Raw genomic sequence first — 6,301 nt, forward strand, 5'->3', positions numbered from 1 at the left:
GATATATATTTAGAATGATCAAGTATTTGCATGAGGTTCGTAGTGTTAATTTTCAAACAAGTATTAGTGTTGCTTTTGTTATTATGATAAAAAGAGTAGGGTTTAGAGAGTTTCGTTTTTCTTCAATATTTTTTTTAAAACTATTCATTATCTTTATGTTCTATGATGGTTTGTATATTGTAAACGGACTTCCTAAAAAAAATTTCCTATTTTTATTTAAACCTTAGTTTTTCTTAAAGTGATTTGTCACATATTTTTTTCTATTCGACGATAAAACTGATTTATATAAATTTTCAGTGTTTTCTTTTCAGATAACTAAATTCCAATTAAAATAAAATAAATGTAATTGAATTAAACACTAATACCAACTAAATACTATATACAAAGTAATTATAAAATATGGCTTTAACACAGGGAGAGGAACAAGACATCCGGGAATGGTGGAGCGGAGTACTCCAGTCTGTCACGAGTACGTTTCGAAAAGCGAAGGAATGGCGCTAGCAGAGAACCTATCAACAGAACCGGAGGATCTACGAACAGCAGAAGTAAGATATTGAGCAATAAAGATATCAATATTATTGTTGTACTAATACTGTTAGATCATAATAATATGACAAGGTTAGGTTCGCAATTTTAAGTTTAAATTATATTTAAACTTAGTTTAAGTTTAAATTATATATAATCTTAGTTTAAGTTTAAAATGTTCGCAATTTTACAGAAACAGTTCAAACTAAGCTTCGGAATTTGGAATTGATGAAGAGGTTTCTAGCGCCCCGAAGACATTCCCAGGACCTTCCTTTGGGGAACCTCAATAGAATGGAACCTTTTCCTCACTTCTGGAAGTGGAAGCCATTCAGAAATGGTGGGACAACGAACTGACACGAAGGTTGTCTTCTGGAAAAAGGCAATACTAATTAGATTAAAAAAATAATTCAACAACCAAATTACAACTCTAAGTTGTATTGTTTTTTTTTCTTTTTGTAATATATTGTCACAACATATATATATTTAATAAAGTAACCAATATTTTTTTATTAAAATTGTTTATTTTTTGTTATTTCTATATACTTCAAGTTTTCATCTCTCACATTCTGACGAGGCTGAATTGGCTGACTAGGTGTTTTAAAATTCGAGAAAAAATCCGTTTAATGGGAAATATATTTGGAATAATCAAGTATGGGATTTTTGAGTGTTCGTTTTCAACCAATTATTAGAATGGTAGAAAAGGGAACTCCAGAAGCCATTCTTGTGGAAGAAACTCATGATAAAACGACACAAAAAATTAACAAAATCAAATCTCTAAATTAAAATGATTTGGATTATTTATTTTTTGTTGTATACTGTATGTTATAGTTTAATAAATACAGACATATTTTTTATTACTTATTTTTATTTTTTAATATACCTCACATATTTCTATATCCTACAAGTTGTTATCTCCCACATTCCGTTGTAACTTAAATATTATAATGAAATGAACATTCCATTGGCTAATTGGTTGTTTTGAAATTCGAGAAAATGTCGGTTGAGTGAAAGTTGAAATATATTTAGAAAGATCAAGTATTCTTATAAGATTCCAGTCTTTTTTTCCACCAAGCTTTCGCTTTTGTCCTTATACTAAAAAAAGGCGTAGTGTTTGAGATGGGAAGATTGAGAGCATACAAGTATTTTAGTTGTTATATATTCATTACAGTTATAAATTTTCATACACTTATGCATCTGAGCTGGAGAGACGAAAGCCTGCAAAGACAGCTGCAATATTATTTAAAGAAAATAGTTCTATTTAATGAACCTTTAAAACACCTTCAAGCAATAACAAAAATAAAAAATATAAAGAAAATAAAGAATTTATTATCACTATTAGTATAGTATTTGTATACTACAATAAATTGAATATTACTTACCCAAATCTTATTCCAGATGTTTTTCGATTTTTTGTTCATTCGTCTACTTCCTGTCCGCGATTTAGGAAGCTGGATAAGACGTGATGAAATTTGCTTCTTTTGGTAAGTCTTCCATTCCGAGGAAAAGAGAGTTTCGAGAAGAAATCCATTTAGTACGAACTAAAAAGTATAATGATTTAAAGAAAATTCGATATTTATTAATAAATTTAACTTAATAATTAAGTGCATCTTTCTAATTTTAGTGAACATTTATATATATTTTATTATTTTAATACATATATTTATTACTTCTATCTTAATATTGTTTTTTTTATATTATTTATATATTTACTGATCCTTTTATTATTATTGTATCTTCTTATAATTATTACTTTAAGCATAATTTTTTATTTATTTAGTATTTTTTTTATTTATTTCGTATTTTTTTTTTTCATGAATTAGAGTGATTTTTTTGAAATTTTAATAGAATATAATAGTGGACGACCATGTCGGGTTTTATTGTATATATGTTTTTTACTATATTTAAAATGTTTATATAATTTTTACACTTTTGACTATAATTCTGTTTTATCTTTGATGGAAAAAGATAAAAAGGTTTTAAAAGTAAAATAATGGGAAAATTAAACACATGTATGTAAGGGAAAAAATTATTAAAAATAAATGTATAATTTTTGCACATATTTCAAACATTTTTATAATGTGACTATTTATATTGTTTTATGCCCTGATTATTTATATTAATAGAATTTAAAAAAAAATTCAAATTTAGAAATAAACTGAATATTTAATAACCATATAATTTATATTTATAAAAAAAAAGTGAAGTAGGTATATTAAATTCTCGTTGAATACTCCTCAACTTTGTATCATTTTTTACTAATACAATGAATCTAATAAAACAAATATAAATTTACAATTTCAATATTAATCGTCATAACTGCTGGAAACTTCTTATGATTTCAGTCTACATTAAACAATTTCTATGATGGGAGTAGAACTAGAATTTTAAGTAAATATGGACTGAGAATTTTTTAAGATGATTATATATAAGTAATATATAAATAATAATATAGTATATAAATAATATTTAAACAATAATGTCAATACATAAATAAAAACTATTTATACGCCAATCCTCTATCCCCGGAAAGGTTCGTATTGTCATATAAATATTTAGTGATTTTCTTCTTTCTCCTCTCCAAATATTTCTTTATTTTAAAATTATTTACACTGCACTGACGTTTCGGAGTCCTCCTCCGTCTTCAGGATCCTACAATTTTGAAAAACAATGCAACAATACTATAGTAATAAAAACCTATTTAAAAATTACAAATTAAGTTAAAATCTGTACTATCTACATCTATGAAGGGTTGTGTTAGGAGGTGATTTAGTCAAAATCACACCCGATTGCCAGACTTTTACCCAATTAAAGAGGTTGGCTCCAAAACCAACAGGGTTGACTCACGGCTACAGTGTAGCAGAAAATAATTATCTACCCAGCCGGATTCGACCCAGGTCCTTAGATTAAGTAGCATCGTTAATTTAGCAATTAGTATTTAAATATTAGTATATATTTTTAATAATTTGACCTATTTATAGGGATATATATTTTTTCATACTTTTTGTCCGAACAACCAGAAATCAACATTTATGAATTTATTTTGTTGAATATCACAAAAACTACTACTCCTATGAAGATATACGACAGAAACTGCTTCATAGTAGATTAAACTAGCTTTAAAATGATTTTTGAGAATTAGGTTTCTTACAATAAATTCACTAACTACAAATTTTTCAGTACATTTTTTATCAAATGGCGCTTTTTAAAAAGCTTTATCTCGGAAACTATTAAACATAAATAGCTCTATTAGAGCGCATATTTTAGTAAATTTACTCTACTTTAAATAATCCTTTCCTAGGTCTTCTAGTGTTGTTGGTAGTTTTACAGATAAAATGCTCCGAATGAAAAATTAATATTTTTAAATCTTCTGAAATAGCCTGCATTTTTTATTCCCACTACATATACTTAGCAGACACATCTATTTCGACTAGTAATTATACATAGTTTTCATTGAAGTAATAAAAAAGTGTGGTGAAACCTTTTTATCTTAAATCTTAAGGCTCTTGTACTAAGATAAAATAGCTTATATTTAATTGTATGAATAAGAAAAACAAATATTGTACAGCGTTGGCCCATCGCAGCATATGCAAAGATAATTTTAATTTTGAAAGAATATACAAAAAGTCTGAGAATAAAAGGATCTTATCTATATCACATTTCACATAAATTTTAAGACCGATACGGTTTACGTTAAGGGTGTCAAATTTAAATCATTGTGTGTATGAGGAAAAAAGAAAGTAAGGGGGAAAAAGATAAGTAAAAACGATAACTGATAAATATCTGCAAAGCTTAGCATATTGAAAACATAGTTTGGATTAGTACAAAGGTCAATTCGTTTCGGTGTGGTAAAGATAACGAATAGATATCTAAGGGTCTCCTGAAATATTTTAAATATGTTATAGTTTAAAAAAATTGACGAAATAAAATTTATGGATTCTAGACACAGGGAGCAAGGAAGTGACAGGATAATATTGTTATAAATAGGATAATCATTATAAGTTACCTAAAGATGAAAGAGTTAATGTAAATAAATTTAAAATAAAGAAATATTTGGTATGAAGATAAAAGAAAATCACCAATTTTTTATACGAAAAATAATAAATTTTTTGAGAGTTTAAATATTTCCCGAATATTTCTGACAAAATGAAATGATGTAGTTATAATACTACCTTTGAAAATAGAATCTAGAAAAAATGCTCAAGGATCCAACAATGAAAGATCTATAAAAAATACAAATTTAACGATATTTCACATTTAAACCCATAAAACTATGAAAGGGTTTTATTTACATAAGTAGTCACCTTGCGTTGGACTTCGATCACTTTAATTCCGTCATTTCTCTCAAAAATCTTTGTGTTCCTAATGATATTTAATCCTAGACCAACATCTACCAAAATTTTAAGAAAATAAGAGAATTTTAGAAATATAAGAGTAGTCTCTTATATTTCTAAAAATAAATTCATTTTAGTGACGAACCTTGAGTGTTTCTACCGAGTGTATAAGTTTTCTAAAGTTCTGAGGATTTTATAAGAAATTTTCGTTTGTATATACGATTTTTTATGACGACTTCATGGTGTAGCTTTCCACAGTCTTTAATTAAATGATTCATTAACTATTTTTAATTTGAATTAGTAACAAAAAGGGGTGTATTTATGATTTATTCTGATAAAGAGCAAAGTTAAAATACTAATTTAAATCGCGAAATGACTTGATTGAATACTTTCTTATTTCTCATCCACAGAAGGTAAAATCTTCATAAAATCACTCTAAATATAAAAAACAAATACACAAACGTTGTAGCTTAATAAATGTGTCAGTAAATTATTAATTATATTATTATGATAGCTTATTAAATATTAATTGAGAAAATCGGAAAGTTATCTCAAATACGATTTCAAAAATCGATGAATGTTTCTTTTTGTACAATATACACGAATAAAATACTTGAATCGAGAACTACGATGAATCATTCTTGTAGGTATTAAATATTAAAACAATACATTTAATATCATTTTTTGATATGGAGCTCAAAATGTAAAATTTTTTAAGACAATTTTTAAGTGTTTTATCGTTTGTCTAGAAATAATAAATATGCTAAATCGAAAATTTATGAAAGCATGAATGGAGTGGTTTTAAAATTTTATTTTATACAATGAATCGGTCACGGTACACTCTGAAGTCCTGAGTGTACCACTACAAGAAAAATATTATTTCATTACTGAGACGACAAACGAAAAAATCGTTTATAGTTTTTGGCGATTTATTCTTTCAAGATAAGTTGATCTTAAAATTACCTGATATAAAATTGGCTTAAATTATGTAAAAAAAAAAAAGAAAGTCATCTTATTTTGGTTGGTACTCTTGAGATGAACTGTGCCCTCAAAAGACAAACCACATACTACACTGTGACCCACCAAATTTTAAAACAATATGCTAATGATTGTATTTGTTTGTTTATTTTCTAACATCCACTATTTCTTCTTTTTAGAACACTTAACTCTTTTATTTCTAATAGGGAGGGCTGATTTTTTCCCCGATTCTAATAGCTTAGATTTTAACAACCGACAAGATTTTTTTACAGTTTTCGACAATTCGAGGGAAACAATGCGGAAAATCGAAAAAAAAAATCTTTTCAGATTCCAATTTTCATGGTTGTCATCACCATAGTATGAGTATCTTCGGCCGGCCAAAGAGATTAGGGACTTCTCATTAAAAAAATACATTTTGGCTAATTAAGTCTTCAGGACCCATCTATATAAATAATTTATTGTAATAA

This window comes from Halyomorpha halys, unplaced genomic scaffold, assembly GCF_000696795.3.
Source record: "Halyomorpha halys isolate HHAL.00 unplaced genomic scaffold, Hhal_1.1 Scaffold547.1, whole genome shotgun sequence".
Classification (NCBI taxonomy): Eukaryota; Metazoa; Arthropoda; class Insecta; order Hemiptera; family Pentatomidae; genus Halyomorpha; species Halyomorpha halys.